The sequence below is a fragment of the Crinia signifera genome, chromosome 2 (assembly GCF_055691185.1).
Source record: "Crinia signifera chromosome 2, ASM5569118v1, whole genome shotgun sequence".
Classification (NCBI taxonomy): Eukaryota; Metazoa; Chordata; class Amphibia; order Anura; family Myobatrachidae; genus Crinia; species Crinia signifera.
This window is the reverse complement of record NC_139218.1, coordinates 142,980,522-142,996,397: the sequence shown is the minus strand read 5'-3', so window position 1 is coordinate 142,996,397 and position 15,876 is coordinate 142,980,522.

Genomic DNA, 15,876 nt, shown 5'->3' with positions numbered 1-15,876 from the left:
CCCTCCAGAGGGTGGTGTCAGTGGCAAGCAAAATAGTGGGGGTTGTTCTGCCAAGTATCCACCATGTATTCGAATCCAGGCTTCTTAAGAAGACAAACAGTATTTTGAGGGATTCTTCCCATCCCAGTAGCGACATGTTTTCCTTACTCCCCTCCAACAAGCGTTATCGTTCTGTCTTGTGCAAGTCTAAACGATACAGAGAGAGCTTCTTTCCAACAGCAATTCATGTTTTAAATTCTTAGTCGGAATTTTTCTGGGTACAGATCTTATTTGCATGTTGTTCTACTTTTATTGTCTTTTCTTATCTTTTGTACTGTTCATAACTGAATTTCGTTTAATGTTCATGTATGTGAGCATTTTATGATAATAAAGACATTATTTATCATTATTATTAAATGCTAACAACAGTTAAAGTTTTCCATGTCTCCTCACAGAATCACAAGTGAAGTTATTAGCTCCATTTGTGGATATTTTAAAATCTGCTAGTTATAAGCACACTTGTGCACCAGCTAGGTGGTCTGGAAAAAGTGAACTGCTGGTAGCTATCTGGGATTGGAATTGGCTATCCATGGCTTAGTAAATCAACACCCAAGTTGCTTATGTTCTAGAACAGGCATGTCCAACCTGGGTTCCCAAGCAGTGGCGTAGCGCCAAGTTTTACGCCCCCCCCCCCCCCCCCACACACACCTGAAAATGTTGGTGCCCCCCCCTGTAAATTTAACCCCACCCTGTCATACCCGTCCCCGTCACTCTGTCTACTAGTCTGCGTCCCAGCGCTACTCCTGGCTCCTTATGACAAAATGTCCATCACAAAATGGCCTCCCCCTTACAGCAGACCGTTTTTAAGGATGCTAGAGGAGGCCCCCGCTGCCTCCTCTAGCATCTTAAAAAACTGTCTTCTGCAAGGGGGTGGACATTTTGTGATGGACATTTTGTCATAAGGAGCCAGGAGGAGCGCCGAGATGCAGACTAGTAGATCTGCGGTTCCGACTCCCGGCCACAGAGTACAGACGTGGCGTTGGGATAAGGCAGGTAGCGGCAGCGTAACAATAGCCCCCGCAGACCTTGGCACCCACACTTACTCGGCACCTCCCCGCCACTGCAGGGTGTTCGGCGCTATTGTTATGCCACTGTTCCCAAGTCACACTGACATTCAAGGGTTTAGTGATTTCCATGCTTGAGCACAGTTGACTTCAGCAGCACAGAACCTCATTTTTTTTTTATTTAACCATCTGTGCTGCAGCCTAGATATCACTAAAAAAATGCAATGTTAGTGTGCCAAGTTTGAGGACTAAGGTTGGGAATGCCTGCTCTAGAATATTAGGCTGCTTAAGATTCTGTATTGTTAAAGTATCTGCTCCACTTAAATATTTTATTACCAGGGGAAAGGGGAGAGGGAAATTTTGTCTATGCACAAGTATCACTGTTTGTAACACAAAAATTCATGTCAAGTCAAAATGTAATGTTCCACAGTAGAAAAAATATAATAATAGATACTAACGTATCTGTAGATTATTAAGGTGGAGGTGCTCCCTAGAGAGTGATAAGATGCAGGAAGGAAAGACAGAAAAGAACTCTCTTTTTTAGGGGCACAACTAATTATTTGTATAATGTTTTAATATTAAAAATTAACTTTTATTATGATTCAATTTAAAATATTGGGAGCCAACTATCAAGACAAAGACAATTCTACATACATACATTAAACATCTAACACATGTCAAGAGAAAATATATCTCCTAGACAGGAGAACAAAGAAATATTAAAAATATATTACAGCAGAAATACTGTTAATATCTGTAATGTAGCTCTCTGCTACTGTACAATTTGGAACACATGAGCTACGTTTTAATGATAGCAAACTGGCGAAAATATCACCTTGTGAGGGAATATCTAGTATGCTTCCAATGTGATATTGCCTCACTTGTAATGATTCAGTCAGTGTACTCTGAGATATTACAATTGGCAACACGAAGATCAGAAATTTGTAATGATAGTTGCTAGTCTCGTGTCTGGCTGTTTGCTTCACAATCTGAGGAATCTGATGAATCACAAACTGATGAAGCGACAGCGAAACGGTCGTCTAAACTCCCTTTCCTATTTCACCACAGGTGATGGGAGTTAAGTAAGATGGAAGTCCAGGAATAGAGCATTCTGGGAGGAATGCAAATTCAGACAAAGTTACATTTAGCACTTACAACTCTTTGCATAAAGGGAGATGCATGGGAAGGGCCATGCACAATAATGTATTGTCAATAAGGCAGTGGTTCCTTTTTGACAAACCCTTACTCCAAACTTTTTTGACTCATTGCACCCTAGAGCATCAAAATATTTTCAAGGGACCCCTAGGCCAAATGCTTCTTATCGAGAAATTCAGAAAAAAAATATTAAAGTGCATTGTGTGTATGTCACAGTTATCTGGTGAGGGACAGGATTTGCTCCTGTTTGTCCACATATATTATGATTGGCAGCCACAAGCACTGGTTTTGCCTGGTACATTGACCATAAAATAATATGAATTGATCTTGGTCCACCAACTCAAGGCACCCCTGCAAGTGTCCTGAGGCACCCCAGGGTGCCTAGGCAGACAGTTTGGGAACCACTGCAATAAGGGAATGTTGCAAAAATGGGTTCAGTCAACCTAGTGACAGCAATGTTTCTTTTCCTTAATAGTGTGTTAGTGGGAAAGGGAGGTTATTAGTTATATCCTATAGAGAGCTACTACATCAGCAGTGCATGAAAGATCATAGTCATACAGAATGTATTCTTTGCAGACAACACTACAGGACTGCACTCCAGGACGTCCAGCAGAGGGCAGACTAGTGACAGGCCAAGTGCAACAGCTTCCTCTTTTCCACTAACCACCACAGACAGTGTGCACGGTTAGTAGTAACTTGCCCACAGCTTCAAAAATAACATTTATTTAATTATGTTTGTGTGTCTATTAGAGATGTGCAGACTCGGATTCCAGAGATCCGAGCCCCCACGGACGTCATCATTCCGAGCCCGATTTTGAGCAGCGCTCGGAGATTCCCGCCTGACTCGGGTCCGTCCGCGTAGTCAGAACGTCATCTCCCGGCACCGGATTTCGCGAGGCTTTAAAAGCGGCTGCCGCGCCCGCCATCTTCACTCCAGTCTAGTAGTGGGTTGGGAGAGGGTGTGTTGGTGCTGCTGCTGGGGCTTAAACTTGAGCTTGACCTTGAGCGCAATATTTTTCAATCGCTGGTGCTGTCTCTCAGTGCTGCTGTGTAGTCTAACTGTGTACTTGTAGTACTACTGTCTCCTCTGTGCGGTCTACCTCTGGTGTGCTGTGCTGTAATAATTATTTTATTCGCTGGGGCTGTCTCCCTCAGTGCTGCTGTGTACTTTGTTCTCCTCTCTGCTTAGGGTGGGCTCTCCCAGGCAAGGAGGACAGTCTAACTGTGTACCTGTAAGGGTGTTTAGCGCCCTCCTGTGAACTATAAATTTGCGCCCTCACTCTCATAACTTCAGTGCATGTAACAAAACAAAAAGGCTTACTCTCAAAAGAAGCATTGTCACACAATAGTACCCACGTTTCATATTACACTGCAGAGTGGCACAATCTTAATCACAATACACCACATAGTAGTCTACCTTATTCACATTGCAACCCACAGTAGTACCCCTTATTCATGTTAAGCTACACAGTAATACTCCATATACACAATGCCCACAGTAGTAGTGCCACTTGCTACAAGTTGTGTGGAGAGAGGGGCGGTGAGGCACACTGGGGAAGTGTTGCACTGATATATTCACAGATGTTGACACACTGTTGAAAAAAAAGACAGATGATGACACACAGAAGTTGACATACGGACAAAGTCTGACATACAGCCATTGACACACTGACAGGTGCTGACACATAGATACACAGACGTTGACACACTCAGACACAAGGATAGATTGACAGACGACACTGACACGCGGATACACAGATGCTTACACAGGCAAATGCTGACATACAGATGACACACGGACAGACTCTAACACACTTATATGCTAAAACACTGACAGACACTGACACATGGAAATACAAATGCTGACACAGACAGGTGCTGACACACAAACTGAAGATAACACATGAGTGCTGACACACTGACTGACACATAGATGCTGAAACGTTGACAGACTGACACCTGGACTGACACCTGGACACACAGATGCTTACACATGGATACACAGGTGTCAACACATGAATGCTGACACACTTAGAGATGATGACACAATGACAGATGCTAACACATGGACACAGACACAGACAGAGGCTGATAAGCTGACACAGACGGATGCTGACACAATGGCTGGCAAACAAACTCTGACACAGACGGAATAACAAATGGACATGCAGACAGATGCTGACACACAGATGTTGACACAGGCATCCACTGACATACTGACACACAGATGTGGACACACAGACACTAATAGTTAACACACAGATATACACTGACACATGGGCGTGGACATACAGCCACATGGATTCTGCTACAGACATGCAGGCAGCCACTGAAATACATAAATGCTGACACATGGACACTGGCACAGTGATGCTGACACATATAATTAAACAATGACACACTGATGCTGACACACAGACACAAAGATGATTTTGCATATACGCTGACACACAGACACAGGTGGGAGAGCAGGGGAGAGAGGAGAGATACAGTAGTTGCCGTTAGAGGCGTAGCGAGGGCGGTGCCGGCGGAGCACACGCTCCGGGCGCAGGATGATTGCATGGCGCCGGAGCTGTGCTGTGGCACCGCCAGCTCGCCCTCTCGCTCGCCAGCCAGCTCCAGAGGCGTAGGGAGGGCGGAGCCGTGCATCGCAATGGCATCCCTGCCCTCCCTGTGTGCCATAAGTACCCGCTGCCGGAGAGAACTTGCTGCCGCTCTGTGCTTTTTAAATGATGATGCATGGGCAACATTGTCGGCGGCGCTGTTCCGCCTCCCCCTTCCCAGTCAGCGCGGCAGTGTCGGCTGATCCAGCCTCCTTGCCTGTCCCCCTCCCCTCTCCCCTCTCTGATGCTGCTGGCCGGGGCTCGACGTCACTATCTAGTGACCAGCCCCGGCGTGAATCAAGCACGCATGACCAACCTGCAGGAGAAATGGCAAAGCTGGGACCCAGCACTGACCAGGGAAGCACCCAGCGCCGACCAGGGAAGGACCCAGCGCCGACCAGGACATATACAGCAGCACTCCTGCTTGCTTAAGGGTGAGGGGGTGAGGGGGTGAGGGGAGGGGGGGGGGAGGGAGGGACACACAAAACAACATAGCATGTACTCAGCTGGTAGAGGGGAGAGATTGAGAATAGGAGGAATAAAGTGCACTACCCCTGTTTCTCCCCCCTCTATCTAACTTCTCTCTCTCTCTGCTAGCCTGCCTGCCTCTCTCTCACCCCCTACCCTTCCATCTATCCTCTTTATCTCTCCCTCTCCTGCACTCTCCCCCCTCCATCTATCCTCTTTATATCTCTCTCTCCTGCACTCTCCCCCTCTATCTAACCTCGACCTCCCTCTCTCTCCCCCTTCTGCTCCCTCTAACCTTTTCTCTCTCTCTTCACACCCGCCTCTCACTCACTCTTCATCTAACATCGCTCTCTCTCTCTCTCTCTCTGCTGCAATCTCTTCATTTGCCTCTCACCCCTCCCCCTCCATCTAACTTCTCTTAGAAGGAGGGGGGGGGGGGCAGCCATCTGAGAGCTGGGGAGGGGGCATCAAAACTTGCCCTTGCTCCGGGCACCCTGTCATCTAGCTACACCGCTGGTTGCCGTGTTATGGAGGAGCAGGGAAGTGTGATAAGAGACACTGTTGCACTGTCACCAGATGGTAGGGGGGCAAGACCTTCTAGGAGAAATAGTCGTTGAGCAGTGGGAGAGCGGTGGAAGACATTGCAGCAGAAAGGAGTGGGGCATATGGACACTGCCTGCGGGAGAGCAGTATACAGTAAAGGGCCCCACCGCCATACTGGTGAAAGCGAGAAATGAGAAAAGCAAAAACTGCGCTTGAAGTGCCTGCTGCATATATAAACTATACATATATATCTAATCTATCCAAACCAAGGTGTTAAGATGGCACCCTAGAGAATTTCCAGTGATGAAAATGAAAACAGTGTTTATTCACATGTAGTCTACGTTTCGGGGACAGACTACCCTTCCTTGGGACAGAACAGAACGTTCCCCAAAACATAGACTATGTGAATAAACACCGTTTTCATTTTCATCACTGGAAAGTCTCTAGGGTGCCATCTTAACACATTGGTGTGGATATACAGAGGCTTATCCCTCAAGAGAGGCACCGGACAGGTACACCCCCATATCTAGGTTGGCTAAATGCTGTGGATTGAGATTATATATACATATATATTGTTAAATTGAAGCTATGCAGGTTTTTGTCTCCATTTCTCCCAGTATGCTGCTCATACACCTACAATATATACACCTACACTATATACACCTACACTATATACACCTACACTATATATGTCTCTGCTTATCATAAATATACAAATAAAAAAGTATTCATAAAAAAAAAAGAAAATAAAAAAAAAGTAAGAAGGCTGCATACCTGAGTTCACTCTGAGGGCAAGCAGCAGCAGGTGTATATGCCCTGAGTGCATGCATACACAGGTTGCAGAATTGCAGTGCCTGCCTGTGACCTCGCTAGTATAATTAGGGGAAGAGGTCGGAACTGGGCGGCCCGGGTCACCGTGTGCAGGAACTGGGGGAGAGATGGAAGAGAGGCTGCTGCTCAGTGCTCACTGGATGGTGGGCGTCCAGCGTTACAGCACTTGGGAAGAATGCGCGGGTGGCGCCGTTGTTAATATAGAGGGGAGCCACTCTTCAAGCTGCCTTCTCTTTCCTGCGCTGCGCTGTCAAAGTTCAGTGAGCGCAACAGGCAAGAAGCAGCAGCGCACAGCAGCAGGGTCGGCATAGCAGGCCGGGAGTGCGCCTCTACAGCTCAGCGCCTCCCTGCTTTGCAGGCGCTGCTGAGCGGGCAGCGCCGGCCCTGCCTGTAGTACTACTGTCTCCTCAGTGCTGGGGCCTACCTCTGGTGCTGTGCTGTGCCTGTAATATTATATTATATATTAATAATTAATTAATTATATTATATATAGTCCACTGGTGCTGCCTGCACTGAATCTGCCAGTATTATTTAGTTACTCAGTCCACTTTTGCCACTGGATATAGCAGCTAGATATAGCAGCCTAGTATGTACTAGGTAGGCAGAAGCACTTTCTGCCTACCTAGTACATACTAGGCTGCTATATCTAATTTAATTAAAAAATAATACTTGTGCTGTGTGGGACTGTAAAAAATAATTCCATGCTGCTGGTGCACTGACGTGTGCCACTGAGTGCCACTGCCAAGCAGTACCTAATATAAAATTAATTATTATATAAATTCTGCTGGTGCACTGCATAAAGCTACTGGTGGTGTGTAATATAACTACCTCTTGAGGTGACCACTGGCAGTGCTACTGCCTGCCTGCCTGCCTACCTACCTAGTAGTTTATTTTCTCTACAAACTAGGCTGCTATATTATTAATAATTAATTGAATTATATATAGTCCACTGGTGCTGCCTGCACTGAATACTGTGAATAGAGGTTGCCAGTATTATTTACTCAGTCCACTGTTGCCACTGGCAGTGCTACTGCCTAAGTGTACCTACCTAGTAGTACAACTACATACTTGGCTGCTATATCTAATTTAATAAAAAAATAATACTTGTGCTGTGTGGGACTGTAAAAAATAATTCCATGCTGCTGGTGCACTGACGTGTGCCACTGAGTGTCACTGCCAAGCAGTACCTAATAATAAAATTAATTATTATAAATTCTGCTGGTGCACATACTAGTATTGCTGACGTATCTACCTGTCTTGTGCCTAGTACTGCCGTATTTAACGGTCTGGTGCCTAATACTGCCGTATCTACCTGTCTGGTCTGGGGCCCACTGCCTAATACTGTCATATCTACTGTCTGGTGCCTAGTACTGCTGTATCTAGCTGTCTGGTCTGGGGCCCACTGCCTAATACTGCCGTGTCTACCTCTGCAGTGTCACTCTTACATGAGCCACGTGTTTGTGCCACACTCTTGTGTGGCTTAGCATAGTTATCCAGCTACCTCGGTGCAACCTTTTGCCCTAAAAACAATATTGTGAGGTGTTCAGAATAGACTGGAAATGAGTGGAAATGAATGTTATTGAGGTTAATATAGCGTAGGAGCAAAAAAAAACCAAAATTCTGCGATTTTAGCAGTTTTTGTGCTTTTTTAACAAAAAAAATCAGAACCCAAAACCCAAGAAATCCAAACACAAAACACTTAGGAGGTGTTTTGCCAAAACCCATTAGAACCCAAAACCTCAAGGTAATCAGAACCCAAAACCCGAAAAGTGGCCGGTGCACATCCATAGTGTCTATATATACATATATGCATATATATATACATATGATGCCGGGTTTAGCGCACCTAGGCGCAGCTGGAGTTATTAGGATTCTTGGGTTTAGTATCACTAGGAATCCTTTGATTGCCCGTCTAGGTCTTTTTATAGGATTCAGGCCAATTCAGCCCTGCCGGTGATAGATCCTAGGTTGTCTTGTCCCTGGTCTCCAGTCTGCCTTGTCCAGGTTCCTGTCTGACCTAGTCTTGGTCTTTGAGTCCATCAGGAGTTTTGTATCCATGCTTCCTGCCTGCATTAGCAGTGCATTTCCTTCCAGTCTCTGGTGCCACTTTCCAACTAGGGTGTCATGAGTACAATTTTTCAGGTCTCCTGTACATTGCGGGAAGATCTTGTCGTCTTATTTATTGTTATATTTCAGTTCTGTGTATTCTTGTGATGGAGTCGCTGGTGTTTTGTTATGTTTTGAAATTTGGTCTGCATTTCTTATTGCTTTTGGTTACTGACTGGGTCGTTTCTGCTTCTGGCTAAGACCTCCCTTGTGCGACGGTGTCACTTGCTTAAGTTTTTTATCCCTTGGTTCTTTGTTATTAGCCTCAGATAATGTGCCTTTTTTGTTTTTCTCTGTATCCTGCTAGTGCTTTGTCCTTAATTGAGACCTGGTGGCACCAGTTGGGGGGGGGGGGGGGGACTTAATTTGCCCCTTCAAATGTGGCTGTTATAGGTGAAGCTTAGCTCTGCAGGTACTTAACTGGGAACTGGGGAAGGCAACAGAGGTAGTGTCAGTGTAGGGTCCACTGTGGCCGTTCTGAACAGCAGTCATGGCTATGGGTTCACACCCGCAACCAAAGAGAGACCTGAGGATACACATGAGTCAGCTCTGGAGGGTGTGATGACAACATATGCCTAATACAATTAATTCTTTGAAACTTTAGTTCCTCCATACCCACTAACACCATTTTAATTTTCCTCAGTGTTGTATTGACTTGGCAAGGGAAATTATTAGTTACTTCATATATAAAGATACAGTGCCACTATGGCATGAAAAGTCACAGGTTTCTGAATGTATTCTATCCAGACAACACTCAAGGAGTAGACTCCCGGATGTCCAGTAGAAGGCAGACTAGTGACAGACCAAGTGTGACAACTTTTTCTTCTCATCTAATCACCGCCAACAGTATACAAGGTTGGTACTGAATTGTGCACAGATTCAACCAAAACATTAGTTATAATTTATATAAACATTATGGGGGAAATTTACTAAAGGAAATTTGTAAAAAATAGGTGTATTTGTATTTAGAAATACACTTATTTTTGACATTTACTATCCCGAAAATATGGCAATTCGTATTCGTATTGATAGCACATCAATACGAATACGAATTGCCGTATTTTCGGGATAGTAAATGTCAAAAATAAGTGTATTTCTAAATACAAATACACCTATTTTTTACAAATTTCCTTTAGTAAATTTCCCCCTATTTGTTTAATATTCATTAATATACAATTTTTATGTTCTTAGAGATATCTAAAGATATCTGGGTGAGGACTAGAGTCTTGGTTACCATAGCAAATTAAATTCAGAACCAACTCATTAAACTGGTTCCAGAATTGACATGCACTCAGGGGCAGATTTATTAAGCTTGGAGAAGAGATAAACTGGAGATAAAGCGGAGAAAAGGTAAAAGGAGATAAAGCACCAGCCAATCACCTCCCAACTGTCTTTTTCAAACACAGCTGATTGGCTGGTGCTTTATCTCCTTTTACCTTTTCTCCGCTTTATCTCCAGTTTATCTCTTCTCCAAGATTAATAAATCTGCCCCTCAGTGACATACTGTATCTACAATACAGTTAGGATTTCAGAGACTTACTGTAACTACAGCTGGGTGAGAGGTGAAATACACGTCAGCCCTGGAGGTCCTTACTCTGTTCTTCTGGACACATTCAGTAAAGCCATTCTGTGCTTTCAGTTAATTCAGAACATGTTCAAATTTAAAATTATTGTACATGTGTCGCTAAAATGTATACAGAAAAGAGTAGACTGATTTCTTAAGCTGTGTACACACGGTGCAATATATTGCTCAGACCAGAGATGGTCGCTGATGAAAAGTAGACTCTGCTGGGGGAGCCGCAGGGGGAAATAGCTGGTTACAGGAGCATGCTCCTGCGACCAGTGACCATTAGGAGCTGAACACGGGAGCGTGCACCTGACGATTTATAGGCACAGCACAAACAGATCACTGGCAATATGGTCGCTCAATGGAAATATTGGCAGCGATACCTATGTACACAGCTTTAGGAACATTTGAGAATATTCTAGATTATATGGGGTATGATGATTGTATTTTATGTAAATGTTGAAAAAATAATTAATCTACCACCGGTAACAAGGACATGTAGTGTTAATGGGCATGGCAGGTTATTGGTATTTTCATATTAAAAGATACAATATAACCAGTGCTTGAAAGGTCATAGTTATGTGAAATGTTTCCTATGTAGACAACACAATAGGACTCCAATCAAGGACATCCAAAAGTGGGTATACTAGTGACAGACCAAGTACAACATCTTCCTCTTCTCCCCTAATCACCTCTGACAGTAGACAAGGTTGGTAGTAAAATAACAGCAACTGCAAGCATTACATTTCTTTTTTCTTTGTTACTATTCATTTTATATAGGATTTTTATGTTTGCACAAACTCTTACAAATAACTTTGGCCTCCATTGAATTGTAGCAGTTATTTCCCTTTTATTCAGGACAGACTTCACATTTTAAAATGTGTTATTTTTAGGTCACCTGAACACTACGGGGTTCTGGCTGATCAACAGTTTCTCAATTCAATGTTTCACCTGTCGAGCGGCGAAAAGGAGGACTTGTTGGCGAAAACAGCCGTGGAATGAAACGGCCGTGAATTTGTCAATCCATGGCCTTTTCCAACAAAATAGATCTAACTTGTTTTAAAGCTGAATCTGTTTTTTCGAATTCCGCCTTCAATGCTGTTGAAAATGGCAGCATTGAATAAGTTGCGGGTGCAATTTGCCCTGTGGGAAAAAGCACCCTGGATTAAATACACCTCCAATTCTGAAAAGTTATTATCTGGGCTCGATCCAGAGTTTTTATCTCTTTAATTCAGGGATGACTACGGAGAAAAGTTTGATTTGAAAATCACTGAAATCTGGGTGAAATGTAGACTAATGGTAACCATGGCTACATAAATTCAGAACAAGTCAATCAAAAAATAGTTCCATATTCAAAATGTGTGTGATTACTTTAATATTGTACCAATACAAAGAGCATCACAGTGATATATCTACAAAACAGCCAGCATAACTACAACTGTTCAGTCAGGGGAAACTGGTGGTACACATGACTCAACACTGGTGGCCCTCCTTACGCAGATCTTATGACCATGCTCAGTAATGTAATCTTTTAGCTTTCAATTTTAGAACTAATTTCCTAGAATGGGAACAGATTAGAAGCCTCTACAATATTAGTTTGAGGTGTACCAGATTGCATATTATATCTATAGAAAAGTGAGTTCATTCACCAGCATTGCTTGCCTCGGTGTAGTAATGGAGTCTATCGGCAATTTCATATAAAAAGCTGCAACATCAGCAGTGAGTGAATGGTCCTAGTAATATAAAATGTATTCTATGCAGACAACACTCTAGGACTAAACTCCAGGACATCCAGTAGAGGGCAGACTAGTGACAGACCAAGAGCATCGTCTTCCTCTTCTCCTCTAACCAACACCGACACTATACAAGGTTCGTAGTGACTTGTCAGCCGCTTCAAACATAACATTTGTATTAATTTACATAAAACAAAGTGGGTGAAATTTAATAGGATGAGAGATTCAGAAAGTGATAGATTTGGTAAGAAATCTCCAGGTTTTTTTAAAGCAGCAATCATTTACACTGCAAAATCAAACTGGTTTTGCATTGTAAATGATTGCCGCTTTAAAAAAACCCTGGAGATTTCTTACCAAATCTATCACTTTCTGAATCTCGCATTCTATTAAATTTCCTCCTTTGTTTACTTTTCTTGAATATAGGATTTTCATTGTCTTACAACTGGGGTGGGGAACCTATTTTCTTCCAAGGGCCATTTGTAATGTGAAAAAATCCTTTGTAGACCATATGTAAATTAGACACTTACACATTACCCTGCTTCTGCAAATGACCCCACGCTCCTGCTGCCTGCTTCACCCATCCCATGCTCCGGCTGCCTGCTCTGAATAAGACACCTCTCGTGAGAACTCCCCCTTCCTTGAATCCCGAGCAAGCCGTAGGGTGGGGGGTCCAGTCAAACTGGCTATGGGGGCCGTTTACGGCCCGCGGCCAGAGGTTTCCCACCCCTGTCTTACAAAGTCAAATAAATATCTTTGCTCCCCACTGATTTGTCCAAATCGGTGCAGATACAGTATATATATATATATATATATATATATATATATATATATATAGTGTCCTGGTATGTTCGGCACTCCGGACAACAGTAGTAACTACCGCGGTGCCCTTATGATGATAGGTACAGAAATCCAAACCCCCTGTCCTGAGCCCAGGCACAGGGGAAAAAACGGCACTCACGGATTTGAAAAGCAGGGTAATTTTATCAATACATGATAGATGAAAAAAAGTTACAGCATATTCTTCAACGTTTCAAGGCAGAATGCCTTTTCGTCAGGATGCGCTGTGATGTGTCTAAAGTGCCAAAGGTGCGGTGAATAAACACGAGCAGTCTGCTCTCTTACCTATTTGTAGCTGTGTAGGGGGACATGCCGGCGTGTGCGGTTTCCAGCTTCCGGGACCCGGGGCGCAGCCCACAGTGACGTCGCGCCGTTGCCCTGGTTACCCTGGACGCCTCCTGCCGTCATCAGCTGGACATGCTGTGCCTGTGTGCGGGAAAACGTAAGACCAACTTTACAAATACAGTTGGATGACAAGTGATGCATACCACTACAAATAAAAAACGTGTGCTGAGGCTACTAAAAATATCAAAGGGTATATAAGTAGTGCTTAGAAATAGAAGAATTAAAATGACTCTCTCCATGAATTAAAGGTATATGACTTTTTCTTATTACAAGTATTCTACATCTTATGAACATCCAAGCGCTTCCTGCGAACATGGCTGTGTGAAGGTAATATACTATAGTGACATCATATTTATGGCAATCAGACAAATAAACCTATCTAGCATTTAGCACTCAAGTCTCAGTGTTATTATTAAACTAGATGTTACATGACCCACAGTGGTACACCCTCTAAACTGGCTAGATGTTGTAGCCTCCTAGGGTTTTTTTCACACAAATGAGTTCCAAGCTATCATCTCATTGAGTCCCAGTGGTGCCATCGTGTTCAGTCTGCAAATCCACTGGGATTCTCGCTGTGAGAGTATCTTCTGCCTGTCACCTCCCCGGTCCAATGGTGGCACATGGTCAATGATCAGGCACTTTAATTGGGCCAAAGAGTGCCCACTGGCTTTAAAATGTCTCGCTACCGGCTGGTTTGTTTCTTTGCCATGCAGACAACCCAAAATAGCTGACCGATGTAATGCCATGCGAACCCGTAGGTTGACTATGGTCTGACCCACGTAGAATTTCCCGCAGGGGCACATAATAATGTATATAATGTATGGTGTTTTACAATTAACTACGTGCTTAATTTGATATGTCCTGCTTGTCTGGGGATGTTTGAACGAGGAGCCCGTGATAAGGTACCCGCAGGCAGTGCAAGAGGGACATCGGTAGCATCCGGGTTTTTTCTCCTGTATGTTAAACAGGGTAGGGGGTGGAGGTTTTGTAATGTTGGTCCTTACTAGGAAATCCCGCAAATTGCGGCCCCTTTTGTAGCATGGCATGATGTTTTTGTCCTTAAACCCCGGCAGTTGTTTATCACATTTGATTAAGGGCCAGACTGCTCTGAGCGCTCTTGGAAGGACTGTAGTCGCCGGTGTGTAGGTCGTAATGAATGGAATGATGTTGGTAGTATTGGTCTTGTAGTTCTTCTTCGTTTGTAATAGGTGTTCACGAGGGATTTCCAGTACCTGTTGTTTTTGTTGGTTTAAAAGGGATCTTGCGTAGCCCCTGGCAGCAAACTTTTCAACCATTTTGTCCAGTTCTTGACCCACTGTAGAAGTATCACTATGTATTCTGGCCACCCTCATCATCTGCGATTTGGGTAGGCTTCGCTTCAGCGCCAGTGGGTGGTTGCTATTAGCCTTCAGTAGGGTGTTCCTATCTGTTTCTTTGTGGAACACTGTAGTCACTATCCGCTTGTCTATCAACTCAATGTTCACGTCCAGATAGTTCACCTTCTGTCCTCCTAGGTTATAAGTAAACTTGATGGGGCCTTCACGGCCGTTGATGTTGTTAATGAGGTCTATGAGGGCTTCCTGAGTACCTGTCCATACGATCAGCAGATCGTCTATGTAACGGGTATACATAGCTATCTGGCTGCTGATAATCTGATCCATGAAGAAGAACTCCTGTTCCTGTTCAAACATATATATGTTTGCAAGTGATGGTGATACGTTAGACCCCATAGAGCATCCAGTTAACTGTAGATAATAGCTGCCGTTGTGGAGGAAGAAGTTTCTGGTAAGTGTGAGGTTCAGTAGTTCCAAGTATAGCGGAATGTCTAGTGCCGCGAAGTTGACTTTGAAAAGGAACGCCCTAGTGGCTGAAAGTGCTTGTGCATGGGGGATCACAGTGTAGAGGTTTTTCACATCTAAAGTGCACAGTGCTGTATTCTGGGGTAACTCTCCCAGTGCCTTAAGTTTTAAAAGCAACTGGGTCGTGTCCTTCAAGTACGTCCTCTGCGTCATGATGTATGGCTGAATAAGATTGTCCAAGAACTGCGAGATCGGTTGGAATAATGACCCCCGGGCAGAGATGATCGGTCTACCCGGGGGGTTCTGCAGGTCTTTATGCACCTTCGGTATTGTGTAGATGACCGGGGTGATAGGGTGGTCTTTGGTTAATGTACGCAGAACTTTTTTGCTGATGTGGCCCGTCTGGTGAGCCTGAGCTAAAATTGCGTCCAATTCTTTCTTAAATTGACCAGTCGGATCTGTTGGCAGTTTTCTGTATGTTACTGGATCTGATAACAGCTCATCTAAATTCTTGATGTATTGCTCCGTATCCTGTATCACTATAGCCCCGCCTTTGTCTGCGGGGCGTATAGTAATGGCTAGGTTGTTTGACAGTTGTTTAAGGGCTTGATTTTCCCTCCTGGTCATGTTCGACCACTTGCTGGGAGTTGTAACATCGAATTTCTTCACCGATTCATCTACAATGTTCACAAAAGATTTTATAGCAGCGTTACTTGAAGGGGGATCGAAAGTGGAGTGACCAAATTTTTTTATGAAATCCTCATGTCTGTCACGTTGGGTATTCTGTTTATTCTGGAAAAATTCTTTCACTCTTAGTGACCGTCCCATTTTGTGCAAATCTACATT